This window comes from Gallus gallus, chromosome W (genome assembly GCF_016699485.2).
Source record: "Gallus gallus isolate bGalGal1 chromosome W, bGalGal1.mat.broiler.GRCg7b, whole genome shotgun sequence".
Classification (NCBI taxonomy): Eukaryota; Metazoa; Chordata; class Aves; order Galliformes; family Phasianidae; genus Gallus; species Gallus gallus.
Genome location: NC_052571.1, coordinates 7,165,981 through 7,180,015, shown reverse-complemented (window position 1 = coordinate 7,180,015; position 14,035 = coordinate 7,165,981). Strand labels below are relative to the sequence as shown.

The following is a 14,035-nucleotide window of genomic DNA, read 5'->3' as shown; positions in this document are numbered from 1 at the left end:
GTTACCTCGGCTGTTTTGCTTGCGCAAGAAAAGATCGGGGGAATTGTGGATAGATAGCTGACCCAGGGAGGTCATGTTTATCTCCCCCCGGGTCACTGTGAGCAAAACAGCTGCTATGGATCACTGTCTCACACAGAACAACGATGGGAGTAGGCAAAAGGATTGCAGAGCTGCGATAGAGACCGCTGTGCCAGGTGCTGTGAGACAAGCTGCAAGCAACTGCAAGTTATGAGAACTGTGCCTTGTTGTACTTAGCATGCCATTTGTACCGCTCTATATAAACGGCTGTGTGCAGTTATTAAATGGCTTGGCTACTAGAAACCAGATTGGTGTGTGGCCTTGTCCCTCACCGCGCCTTGGCTGAATATTGCTCTCCAGGGGACCTTGGATAAGTCACTCGGCAACATGCATCATGTGTTTTGATTGCTTGGAAGTGTGTAAAGGAAGAAAAGTAAATGGTCTGTGCTTATAGAGAGGTGATGCCAGACTTGCGGACCTTTGCATTTGTTGCCATCATAGAACTCTGGCCTATTGGCTGCTGGCCCAGCCGAAACAGAACGTATGGGTCACCTTGGCTAATCTAACGGGGCAGGACACGATGTGCTTATCCATGGCCTCACCTGGTAACCCCTTTTCAACATGCCTGGTAGGGCAGCTGGTAGACCAATGGCCCGTCCCTAGCAGCGTATTCTGGGTAAACACCAGTACGTCTGACGTGGTGGATAGTTGGGACATGTGGGTCTCTTACCTGTCCTTAGCCCCCATGGAACCACAGGAAATAGAGCTCCTTGGATCAGTTAAAATGGATTACTGTCTGTATTTTATTTATTCTGGCCGGAACCAGCCATACGTTCAAGTGGTCAATTCCTCCTTACCTATGTACCAGAATGCCACTGCCTGATGTAATAACACTGCAACGAGTATTTACCATTCTTCAAACGCACCTGTCCAGCTGCCCCTGGGTATGGTTTTGATTTGCGGTGACCGAGCATGGCCTGCAATTCCATCCTACATTAGAGGTGGACCATGCAGCCTAGGGCAGCTAGCGCTCTTAACCCCTAGTACATCTATAATATTGAATCATATTATGTGTCACTGGCACCGCCACGCGACTCATGCTTTTACACAAGAATGCAACGACAATGTAGATTTCTGGAATACTGGGACAATTGTTTCTACTTCCCTCTTTGCCCCAGGAGTAACTTCGTCCAAGGCCCTTGGAATGCTTAATAAATTAGGATGCTGGATAGCAAAACAGACCAATGCGACTTTGCTAGCATTAAGCGGTCTGTTCTTAGATGTTAATTCTCTGCAGCATGCCACACTGCAGAATCGGGCAGCCATAGATTTCCTACTGTTAGCTCATGGTCATGGTTGCCAGGACTTTGATGGGATATGTTGTATGAATCTATCAGACCATTCTAAGTCGATACACCGGTATATCCAGGAGTTGCAAGAGGGGGTCAATAAACTACAAATCGATTATGGGTGGAATATATTTGGAGGTCTTTTTGGGAATCTGACGGGATGGCTAAAAGACATATTACAAGTGGGTATTGTATTCCTATTGGCAGTAATTGGTGTGCTGATAATTGTGCCTTGCTTACTACAATGCTTGCGAAAAATGGTTCAAGATGCAGTCATGCTGCCTGGCTTGTACAAAAAGAAAAAGAGGGAATTGTAGGAGAGTGGCTCAAGGAGCAAGGACATCGTGAGTACGAGTGCTACATGCACAACCCAGGCTATGAGACCTTGAAGCAGTAAAAGCAAAAAGAAAAGTTGAGGCTGCAGTTAAGATGAGGGGAAGCTAGCCTGGGAAGAGACTAAGGCAATGGAATGCGAGGAACAGTGTGAAAAGCCGCGTGATGATTAATGCTGTACCAGTAGCTATGTGAGCAAGACGCGTGATTTCTGTATGCTAACCAATCATGAGTTGTTTATCTCCGTGTGCACCCTGTATATCTGTATAAGTATGAGCTGATTCAGGCAATAAATCGGAGCTCCACCATTACTTCTGTGAAGATGTGTGGTTCATTCTGGGCAACCTTCTTACACCAAAGGGGGGTTCTAATTTGCCACATGGACATGATTAATGTCCCCTTTGCAATGAAAACAGGGGTGTCAACTTCTACCTCTGCTGGCCATGCACCGATTACTGAAGGGTTTACTGATCCCCCAACCTCTAACAATCTCCCCCAAGGTGCAAGGAGACCACACCATTTTGGTCTTGCTTGCACCTTCCAAGGCCATTTTACCTTGTGTCTTCCAGGCTCTAGGTCCCCAGGGGCAGGGAGCAGAAGATTATTCATGGTGCCAACTTGTGGCTTGAGCGAGGTGTCCTTGCCTGTAATTTGTATCCTAAGCGGGGAGGCCCAAGTTGTCTACAACATTCTTCAAGCACTGGGTCTGCCATCTCTTGGTCTCTCATTCAAGTCTCGCAGGGTTTCGTAAAGCCTCTTGGTCCACCCCTGCAAGGACTGTGAACCTGCCTTCAGAGCAGCCTTCAGGAACCCATTATATCTTTCTATTAGGCCTGCTCCCGTTGGATTGTAGGGCAGGTGAAACCAACATTCAGTGTTGTCTTCAGCCCCCTCCTGCACAGTTGCACCTGTGAAATGTGTACCTTGATCACTCTCAATGACCTCAGGAGTCCCGTATGATGCCATCAAGCTAGTTAGAGCTTTGATGGTATAGGCTTGGTTTGCCTTAGCTACGGGATAGGCTTGCATCAATCCACTCTCTGTATCAACACAAGCTAGGGCATATCTGGCCCCCTCAGATCAAGGAAGGGGACCTATATAATCAATCTGCCATTGCTGTAATGGGTTGTGACCTCTAGCGAGATGGGCCGTAGTTGACGGCAGAGGTCTTGGTCTCATTCGTGAGCAAGCGTCGCAGTCCTGACATGCCTGGACAATATCTGGTAACTGTATGGGCAACCCCCATGCTTTAGCTGCTGCCCACATGGTTTTCTGTCCTGCGTGTCATAATTTCTGATGCAGCCAGTGGGCTATGTCTTCTGCTGATGTACTTCCCAACCATCGGACTCGAGCCAGTGCATCAGCTTCATTGCCTGGTGACTGCAAGGGTTGATGTCCAGAGATGTGGTATGCTCGTACGGTTCTGTGTCTAACCATGTTCCATATATCAACCCACATATCTTTGCCCCAGATAGGTCGGGCATGGATCGTCCAATCCTGAGTGGCCCACTGTGCTATCCAGAGCGTGAGCCCTCGGTAGACAGCCCAACTATCCGTGCAGATGTTTAGTGCGCTGTTGCCAGGCTCTTGAGTTATTACCATCCACACAGCTCATAGCTCAGCCCACTGGCTGCTTTGTCCATCCCCTTCTTCAAATCATATCGTTTCAGTTGAGGGATGGTATGCGACAGCTCGCCACCTACTTGGGTTCCCTCTGCTGGATCCATCTGTGTACCAGGCATCTTCTGGAACAGGGTATTTCCCCTCCGGTACAGGACTATTCTCTGGACAAGTAACCACTATTTCCTCAGGACACCTTAGTCTTACCTGACCAGACAACACCCAGGAATTTAACTGATAGCCCTGGTCCTTGCACTTTTTGTGAGTTTATAGCCCATCCTTTTTCCTGTCAATAAGTAATTAATAATGGTACTGTCTTCTCTAATGCCTCGATTGAGTCAGATGTTAGTATCAAATCATCAGTGTAGTGGTACATTTTGACAGTAGATGGCTTGTTCCAGTTTGCCAAGTCACGTGCCACCAAATTATGACAAAAAGTAGGTGAACGCATGTACCCCTGAGGTAGGACTTGAAAAGTCCACTGCCTGCCTTCCCATGTGAATGCGAACTGGTCTTGAGATTCCTTAGCAATTGGAATGCTGAAAAATGCATTTGCTAGATCCAGAACGCAGTGGTATGTTTCTATTTCTCTACTTAATGTATCCATGAGGGAGGTGATATTGGGTACGGCCGCATAGATAGGCGGCGTGACTTTATTTAGTTCTCTGTAGTGTACTGTCATTTGCCGCGTACCATCTGACTTCCTGACTGGCCATATGGGGGAGTTGTATGGGCTGTGTGCAGGTCTAATGATCCCTACTCTCTCCAGCTCCTGCACAATCTTGCTAATTTCTTCTTGCCCACCCAGGAGTCTACACTGCTTTGTATTTATGATTCGGCGTGGTTGTGGCAAACAAATAGGTTCAATATCTGCATGACTCCTTATGATTGCCTGCACCGCCCTGATACTAATACATCTTTCCCTTAATCTGAACTCTCCCACACTGGTTTGGAGAGTCAGACCCGAGAGGATGTCTGTCCCCAATATGTACTCTGGAATTGGGGTGATAGACACCTTGTACTCCCAGGGTGGTAGACGCCCAACCCCCAATTTCAACCGTGTTTGGGTTACAAGGGTCATCTGCCCTCCGAACCCACCTATCATTGCCTTAGAGCCTGAAAATTGGTCTGGGTCACCATATATCATTGATGCTTCTTCCCCAGTATCTACTAGTGCCATAACCTGCTGCACATTCTTTCAGGACCAATGAATCATTAGTTCAATGTAGGGTCTCCAGTCTCCTCTAGAGGCCCTAGTCTTGGGGAATTTTGGCTCCCCTATCATGCCATCAGCTCTGCAATCCCTAAGTCTTTTTCCTCTGATGGCTCGACTGTGGCTGCCCGGGCCACCTGAGGAGGTTTACATTTTTTCAGTGGGACTATGAAGTCTTCTAGATTCCTCGTGTTTTGTGGAATCCATTCTATGAGTCTAACTCCTTCCCTTTTAGGAGAGGATTGGAATTTCTGACTGTCTGGTAATTGTTTCTATAGTTGTAATAAGACCTGATTAGGCTGTCCATCGATCTTTTGAAATTGAACTCCCACCCTAATCAGGTCATTAAAAATTTGTTTTCTTGAGATCCTGATGGGTCCAGATTGAATTACATTAGGGGCAGGTCTCCTAGGTCGTGGTAGTGGATAGATGTCTGACTTTTCCACCACCATTCAGACATTGCGCCTGGCCTGTAGGCACTCTGTCTCCCCCAGATCTGCCACCAATTGGGCGGCCTATTGTATTATGGTCTCTGAGGCCACTAGGGGATTCAGTATGGATACCAAAGTACCATACTGATGTGGTGGAGCTTGCTGCAGGATGAGATCCCTCATTCCTGCTGAAAATTTCATCATGTCTGGGCTCTCAAAATCCTCCTCATAGATTGTCTCCTTCGTGCCTGATCCTCGGATGTAGTTTTGCAAGTCCTCCATAGAGGACCATAGGCCGGTATTTAATGGTATATCACTCTTATTTGTCCATGTTGCACAGCATGCAGCCATTAACCATGTAATCAGTGAATGATTTTCTTCATTATGTTGGACAGCTGCATATAGTCTCTGCCTGAGGGCAGGGTGAGTGGTAATGGATGCCAGTTTTGAAATTTCCGGTCCATTCACCACAACGCTTTCTGCCCCCATGTCATATAATCAGAGCAACCAGGCTGGCACACTCTCTCTCAGCTTTTGTCTAAACTGCTGTACTAAATCCATTAATTCAGCTGCTGTGTAAGGCGAGCGGTTACATGTAGTGTGCTCTGGGCAGAGGGCCACTGGTCAGGGGGCACCCCTGCTGGCCTATCCTGCGTTGTTTTTTTTGTTTTGTTTTTTGAGTTACAACTGGTCGGATCTCAAAGGGATCTAGCTCTAGTGGAGCCTCAAGATCCGACTTTTTAGTGCTTTCATTTACAGAGTCCAGTTCATGTGGATTCTTTTGTACAGGGTCCCCAGTAATTTCTAGAGAGATATTCCAGATTTTTTGTAGGGGAATGATAGGAATAGGTTTTTTCCCTCTCAAAATTGCGGCCTGTCTTTCCAGATCTTCAACACGGTCATGCAATAGCTGATTTTCATCAGTGAGAGCTGCTTCCGTTATATTTAGCCGGTTCAAGGCCATCAGCAGTGGTCATGCCACCATGGAGGCAGCTAACTGTCTTTCTCGAGTAGTGAGTACATTTTTGTTTAGACTACTGAAATACTCAGCCAGGCGGGCTGGGGACTCCTGAACATTTCCTCCATCCCACAGGGGGCCCCATTTTTCAACAATACAAGCAATCCCGTGATATGGGAATCCTAGGAATCCCAGGATGTGCCCTGGCAGAACTTCACTTATAGGGCTAGCCTTTCCCCATCCAAACTATCCCATGTTCAGAATATTGTTCAGAAATGCCATGGTAAATATTTTAGGAGGCTTATAATTGTGTATTGTCATGGTTTTGTAACTTTGCTATTGGTATTCCACATCATAACATCATGGACAGAAGAGAAGAACTACGTATCCCAGAGGACCTCACGGTCAGAGAAGGAAGACACATCACGGAAGATACGTCATCTGGTTGCGCGCGGTTCTTCTTCACTTTCGCTTGCTGCCGGGAGAGGAGTGGGTGTGCTTTCCAAGCCGTGCGCCTTCACCAAGTAAGGCTTTCGGTTTCGGAAACTCTCCCTCTCTCTCTCTCTCTCTCTCTATCGCTCTTTTGCTCTCTCTCATTTCATTTGATTCATTATCCTCACTCCCAATTAGACTGTATTATATCGTGTCATCTTGTATTCCAACATTGTAGTTAGTTGTCAACAGTTTAAGAGCTGGTCCGGCCCGGTTCCATGACTAGTGGGGCGGAGGGATTTCGCAAAATCCGTGCCTCCAGGAAGGGAAACAGGGGACCCCAAAATAATTAAAAACAGCAGCAACAATCTGAGGAGAAACAAACTAATTCACTAAGTATAGTATTGGAATGTAAGATAACAGACTATAATACAATATAAATCAACAATAATTGAGAGAAAGATTGTCCGAGAGCCAAAGGCCTTACGCTAATACTGAAGCCTTGCGTGCAGTCGGGCGCAGCAGTAGCGAGCCGATCCGACAGGGAACACGGCGAGGTGAGAAGAGGGACAAGTCAGATGACCTGCGCCCTTATATCTGTTCCCTTGAGCAGGAATGATAACAGTACTTGAAAAGGCTCTTGGGGAACGTAGTTGTTCTTCTCTTCCAGACAGGTACCCGAAACTAAAGCATTTGCTCCTTAACTCCCAGTACACTGCATGATGTTGTGATGTGGAATACTGATAACCAAAAATCATAAAACCATGACATTAGTAAAATAAGTTCTCCTTCTTAGATTGTTGTCGCTGCTCCGTTTTTTTCTTGGGAAGCCGGGGGGGAGGGGGCCTGCGAGCCTACTGCCCCCCTGTCACGGGCACAGATCTATCTAGGTAACTCAGTGACATGTATCTTTAAAGATATTTGGCTGCCTGGCTCGCCAAAATGTAGAACAAACAGAGGCAATGACAGAGCCTTTATTTGAGAAATAGGCACAACAGGAAAAGATATTAAAAAGGAATTAACTCACCCCTCCCGGTAACAGTTTGGAGAAAGGGACGAGCTGAGGAATGTGACCCTCCCCCGTTCATGCCGTTGCGCCACCAGAGAGAAGGGTGGGGGCAAAAGGGGGACCCGTGCAGACTCAGATTGCACAGGAAGTATTGCGGAGATGGAAGGGGTGGCTCCAGACCATCTCCGCCCCGCTCCAGGCTCCCACACACTCATGTAGCCCACCCATTGTTTCAGGCTGTTACCTTGGAATTCCACTACATGAGATAACACAATATAATATAATCGAATTGACTAAAATTATCTAAGTGTAATCTAAGGGTAAATCTAAGGGTAACAAATCAAATAAAATAAGAGAGAGAAAGTTTCCGAAATCAAAAGGCCTACTTGATGAAGGCGCATGGCTTGGAAGCACACCCACCCCTCTGCCTGGCAGACAGAGAGAGAGAGCGTGAGCCTGATCACATGACTCAAATCCCATGATTTCCGTGACGTATCTTCCTTCTCTGACCGTGACGTCCCCTGGGATACGTAGTTCTTCTCTTTTGAGAAGCAGGTATCTGGAAGGTTGTCAATCCACGTAACTGGAGTATTAACGCTTTAATTACCCATGCTCTACATGATCTTTTGAAAAAGATCTCCATTCTTTTTCCCTAGCTGAGACAGCTCCCGTTCTCCTATCCCTTTCCCTTTTCCCCTTCCCATTTTTTGGGAGCCAGGGGGCCCACGGGCCTACTGCCCCCCCAGTCATGGGCATAGATTGATCTAGATTGATCTAGATAACTCCGTGACAACAATTAACACCAGGAGCGCTACAATGCTTAGACTCAGTAGTAACATCATTGCAACATCGATTTAGCCATTGTGTTTGTTTATCACTTCCAGTATCTCTTACGATAATATCAAACTCCTATCAGCCATATAGCTTGTTATGTCAATGGGATACCTCAAGAAAAGATCCTCTCATTAGCCTCAAATGGATATTCTTACCACATACATTTTCAAAAACCATTGCATCATGAGTGGAGATGTTTGCAATGCTAATACAGCGAGATCGACATTGTCTACAAATTTTACAAGCTCTTGACCCTGACTGCATCTACATACCTGCTACTAAAAAAGTTTTAGATTGGATGCTTGCACAGTCGCTAGCTTTACAAACTGCTGTGGCAGACTATACCAGACAAATCTTCACCCATCCCCCCAAACATCAGTTACTACATAATTTGAGTGATCTGTCCCTTACTACTAATAGTTTACTTTCACATGTTCCAATACCTAATGCTGTTACTGTATTAACAGATGGCTCCAGCAAGACATGCCAAGCAGTAGTTCTCTGGCATGCAACTGCTACGCGATGGCAGTCAGATGTACATGCTGTCGATGGATCACCTCAAATGAAGAACTCGCTGTGGTAGCTCAAACCTTTCAAATTTTTTCAGAACAAAAGCTTAATATAATAACTGACTCTTTGTATGTTACAGGTATCATTCAGTGGATCGAAGGATCTTTTCTTAAGGAAATTAAAAACCCTGCTTCATTTGCACAGCTCAAGCAATTTGTACATTATGTCTCTCACCGTACTCTTCCTTATTTTCCTATGCATATTTGATCACACACTACGTTGCCTGGTCCTTTAACTGAGGGCAACCATAAGGCTGATCAAGCCACAGTCGCCTTTGCTACCCCTCAATTATTTCCATAAGTGTGATTCTCCCATCTATTTTACCATCAGAATAGGAAAGCCTTGCAAAAACAATTCCAACTGACAGGGATTCAAGTCTCTAACATTATTCTAACCTGCCCAGACTCCCAGGCAATTGCCCCTTCGCCTCAAATTGAGACAAATCCCCATGGCACAGCACCTTTTCAACTGTGGCAGACAGATGTCACTCATGTTCACACACCACAAGAAAGATTATGTAAGGCTTTGCTTGTGCTGAAGTTTTTGAATCGTGATCATACAGATACAACTCGTATCAGTCTCGTATTTTGGGGCCTCCCCAATGCTCAAGGAACAGCCATTGGTTAATGTTCGGAAGATGGCCACAGGGCATTGGGAAGATCCCTTACCACTGATAACTTGGGGTCGTGGATATGCTTGCGTTTCCACAGGGACTGGCCCTACATGGGTTCCAGCACGCTATGTTTGTCCTCATCTCAAGGCAGGAAATAGCATCCAGCCTTTATAATGACTGGGATTGTGTGCTTCTTACTTAGTGGTATTGCTTCATATCTTGTTGTATTGCAAATAACAACATTAGTAACGATATGACATAATGGGTGATTTTCCTGTGTTATCAATGCAGTCTGAAGAATTAGAATTATTAGTTATTATGTAGGGTGTTGTGTTCTTCTTCTATTTTAGTAGTAAACTGAATGTGAATTAGACAGGATTTGATGTTTCCAGTGCTGAAATCTACAGGAATAGCTCTTTTAATGTACTAGTAACACTCAGTTATGATGCTATCAGCCTATCAATTAGCCTTTTCTTAACTTGCGAAGACAAAACTTTGAAAGGAATCCCAGGCAAAGGGATGAACCTGTATTATAGAATGATTAACTCTCTTTCATCCCATTAATCAGGATTTTTAAAATATGGCCATGCATCACTTGAGACAAAAGCGCACAAGCTAATCTTGGTAGTTTATTCTGATTTGCTAGCAGGTGTTCCACTTGGGCTCTGTATCACACACTGGCCACGTGGATGCGGTGTACAAATGGAAAATACCCTTCAGACTCTGAGAAGAATAAAAGCAGGAGAGAATCTGTGGTGGGTGAGAGAGGAAAAGTGCATTTTGAATCAGGGGACACCCTGCTGGCACTGCCTATCACATCCACTGTCAGCATGTTCCTTCTCTCTCCTTTTCTGCAGTTTGCTGTTTCTCAAGGGTCGGTAAGTAATAATGCCCCTAGTGATACTCCAGCACATTTGTCCACTAATATTGATTCTATCTGACATGCAACTTCATAAAGTTGTACAACCATTAATTTTCTATTAGCCCAAAGGCATGGTTGTGAGCGTTCTAAAAGCATTTGTTGTACAAATTTTAGTGATCATTCAAAATCAATATATCAGAGTATATGAAAGTTGAAGACTGTTTTCTAACCAGTTACAGATTAACACAGAATGGGACCCTTAGGGATTTTTTTCCAGGTTGCAGAAACCTGGGCTGTAGGCCAAACATGTGTTTGTTCTTTTTAGTGGGCTTAACAGTGTTTTTTGTTGTTATGCTATGCTTGCCTTGTCTCCTTTCTCACATTTAGAGTATTGTCAATCAAGGCCTTGATTGAGTTATAATGATTATGTTATTAACATAATGAGTGTTATTACTCTATAGTATATTAGTAGTTTGAGAATAAACAAAAAAGGGGAAATTGTGGGAATACAAGAAAAACTGTTCATAGCAGCACCTGTGGAGCAAGAAAAACAGCATGAGAACCAAGGACATCTCTAGAAGAAGAAAGAATGGCTCACGGCTCTGATTGGATAAGCACCTGCATGAACGGTTGAAGAGTGTTTGTAGAACACTCCTGTAAGCAGGTGCTTATCCAGTCAGAGCCATGAGTCGTTTGTAGCCAAACAAACTTCCTCCAATCATGGTCGTCATCACGCAGACATCACACAGCTTCCTTGACTTTGTTTTTCTCATCTTCTGGATATGTCCTTTGTTCTCATGCTGTTTATCTTGCTTCACAGCTGCTGCTCTGAATAGTCTGTCTTGTATTCCCACAGACCAGTAGCCATTTGGGTTCATGCTCGCCAGTTCCCAAAAGTTCAGCATTCCACCATTGGGTGTCACTATGTTTCCTCATGGACACTGGAGCATGCTGGAGTGATTGTCATGGTTTTATGATTTTTTGTTATTGGTATTCCACATCATAACATTATATAAAGCACTGGGAGTTAAAGAGTTAATATCCCACTTCCGTGGACTGCTGATTTTCCGAGTACCTGATTATCAGAAGAGAACTACATACTCCAGAGGACTTTGCGTTCAGAGGGAAAAGATAAAACTCCTAGCAAGTAACGAGACTGTCTCTTTCTTTCTGCTGGTCATCCTAGCAGTGCGTTCCCCAGCCATTTCACCTTCAATTCAGAGTAAGGCCTTTGGTTTTCGACACTCTCTCTCTCATTTTATTTGATTTACTAGCCACAATTCCAATTATATTATATTGCGTTATCTTGCATTCCGATATCATATTTAGTAAAATTAACTTTCCTCCTCAGATCATTGCTGCTGTTCTGTTTTTAGGCCCATCTCCCACCTCCCTACTCTTTCCCTTTTTTTTTTCCATTTCCCCTTTTCCTGAGGCATGGGTCTGTGGGGCCCCTGTCCCATTAGTCACAGAAGCTGGCCTAAACAGCCCGGAAATCATCGACACTTCCCCCCAGCCCCCCTTTTTCTTTTCAGGATGGTGGTCCTGCTGTCCCCCTGTCATGGACACAGGGGGACAGTTATTGGGGGAGAATGTGGGCAATCTGAACAAAATCTGAACCTTTAAACGATAACAGGAAAAAAAAAAAGTATTCCCTCAAGTCAGAGAGTTGCAGAGCACTGTAGGTAGCTTTGATATTCACAGATTAGATCATAGGCTGGACAGTCTGTCAGACTCTGGACTCTGTACTGAGTTGTTTTTGTTTTTTCCACCACAGCTGTGGTGGATATGTTGTATGACCCTTTGTTTGCTCCTAACAATCCATGCCAAGACCATAATCCTGAGAGAGTTAGGTGTACATCATATATATGATGCAAACTCACAAGATCAGTACCAGAAAGTTACACTGGTACACTAGCAGCAACGTTTGACAAATACGAGGACCAACAAGAAGACCCCTAGTTTTTGAACTGATTATTACGCTTCGAAACTTCGAACAAAAACTACCTCCATCTCACGCTTCCATTTTAGCCATCTCAAAAGTAACAGAAAGACTAGACAAACTAGAGAAGAAGCAGGACGGTATACTGAAGGAGTTGTCCCTGGTGATCAGTACTGATGAACCGGTGGTAGTATCAGAAACACCTGATGAATATCAGAATGATCAAAAGAGTCCACTGGAGGAGCTGATCAAACTGATTAAAATCTCAGCTGTCAGAGGCAAACGGCTTCCTGCTCAAGCAAATGACAGTAGTAAATCTATGTTGCGTGCTGCCTTGTGGAGTTAGTTACGTGAGCATGGAGGAGACATGAAGAAGTGGCATAAGAAACCCACTCCTGTACTACGAGCATGGGTGAGAGAATTACAGAACAGATCAATCACCAATGCAATTGCTCCAGTTGCTACGGGTAATGAATAGAGGGGCCTGGCCCTCAGTTGGGGGGGAAAGGGATAATAGAGTTTATTGGACTGTATGGGTTCGATGGCCTGGCACATCAGACTCACAGAAATATGAGGCACTGGTGGACACTGGTGTGCAGTGAACTCTAATGCCCTCAAGTCATGAAGGGACAGAATCAGTCCATATTTCTGGAGTGACTGGGGGTTCTCAAGAATTGACTGTGTTGGAGGCCGAAATAAGGCTCACTGGTAGAGACTGGCAAAAGCATCCTATTGTGACTGGCCCAGGGGCTCCATGCATACTTGGTATGGATTACATAAGAAGGGGGCGTTTCAAAGATCCCAAGGGGTACCAATAGGACGAAGCGGCCTGTAAACCATCAACACCCCCCTCTTTTTTTTTTCTTTTTGGGCCGGTGAGCCTGTGGGCCTGCTGTCCCCCTTTCATGTACACAGGTAGATCTAGAGATAACTCCGTGACAGTGATGTTGCTCCTACCGGCTGTCCTGTGAACTTAATAACCTCAAGGGGAGTAAAACAGATGTTTAATAGAATCATAGAATCATAGAATTGCTCAGGTTGGAAAAGACCTTAAAGATCATTGAGTCCAACCACAACCTAACCATACTACCCTAACTAACAACCCTTCACTAAATCATGTCTCTGAGCACCACATCCAAACAGCTTTTAAACACATGCAGGGATGGTGACTCAACCACCTCCCTGGGGAACCTATTCCAGTGCTTAACAACCCTTTCTGTAATGAAGTTTTTCCTGATATCCAACCTAAACTTACCCTGGCACAACTTAAGGCCATTTCCCCTCATCCTGTCACCTGTCATCAGTGAGAAGAGAACAACCCCGCTCTCACTGTAAGCACCTTTCAGGTATTTGAAGAGAGCAATAAGGTCTCCCCTCAGCCTCCTCTTCCCCAGACTAAACAGCCCCAGTTCCTTCAGTTGCTCCTCATAGGGCACATTCTCCAAGCCCTTCACAAGCCTTGTTGCCCTTTTTTGTACCTGCTCCAGCACCTCAATGTCCCTTCTGTACCGAGGTGCCCAAAACTGAACACAGTACTCAAGGTGAGGGGCGTATGGGAAAGCTAGAAAAAGAAAACTTGTGAAGGCATATAAGTTATGTGAGAACTTGTAATAAACGGTTTGGATTGTTCACATCTGATTCCGGGCTTCAGATGCTGCAGAAAGGTGAGCCCGGGTAAACACAGCAAAGTGCAAGGTTTTGCACTTGGGCCGAAGGAATCCCAGGCACATATACATACTGGAAGAAGCGATCCTTGGGAGTAGCCCTGCAGAGAAGGACCTGGGGGTACTGGTGCATGAAAAACTTAACATGAGCCAGCAGTGTGCTCTTGCAGCTCGGAAAGCAAATTGT

General features: G+C 45.2%; 1 long non-coding RNA gene across 1 annotated transcript in view; it reads right to left on the bottom strand.

Annotated features, from left to right (window-relative positions):
* Positions 1-7,474, bottom strand: part of LOC124417491 — a 35,490-nt gene extending 28,016 nt beyond the window's left edge. Inside the window, exon 1 of the long non-coding RNA XR_006932320.1 lies at positions 7,382-7,474. This is a non-coding gene — a long non-coding RNA (uncharacterized LOC124417491). The remainder of the gene's footprint in view (positions 1-7,381) is intronic.
* Between the last annotated feature and the right edge of the window lie 6,561 nt (positions 7,475-14,035).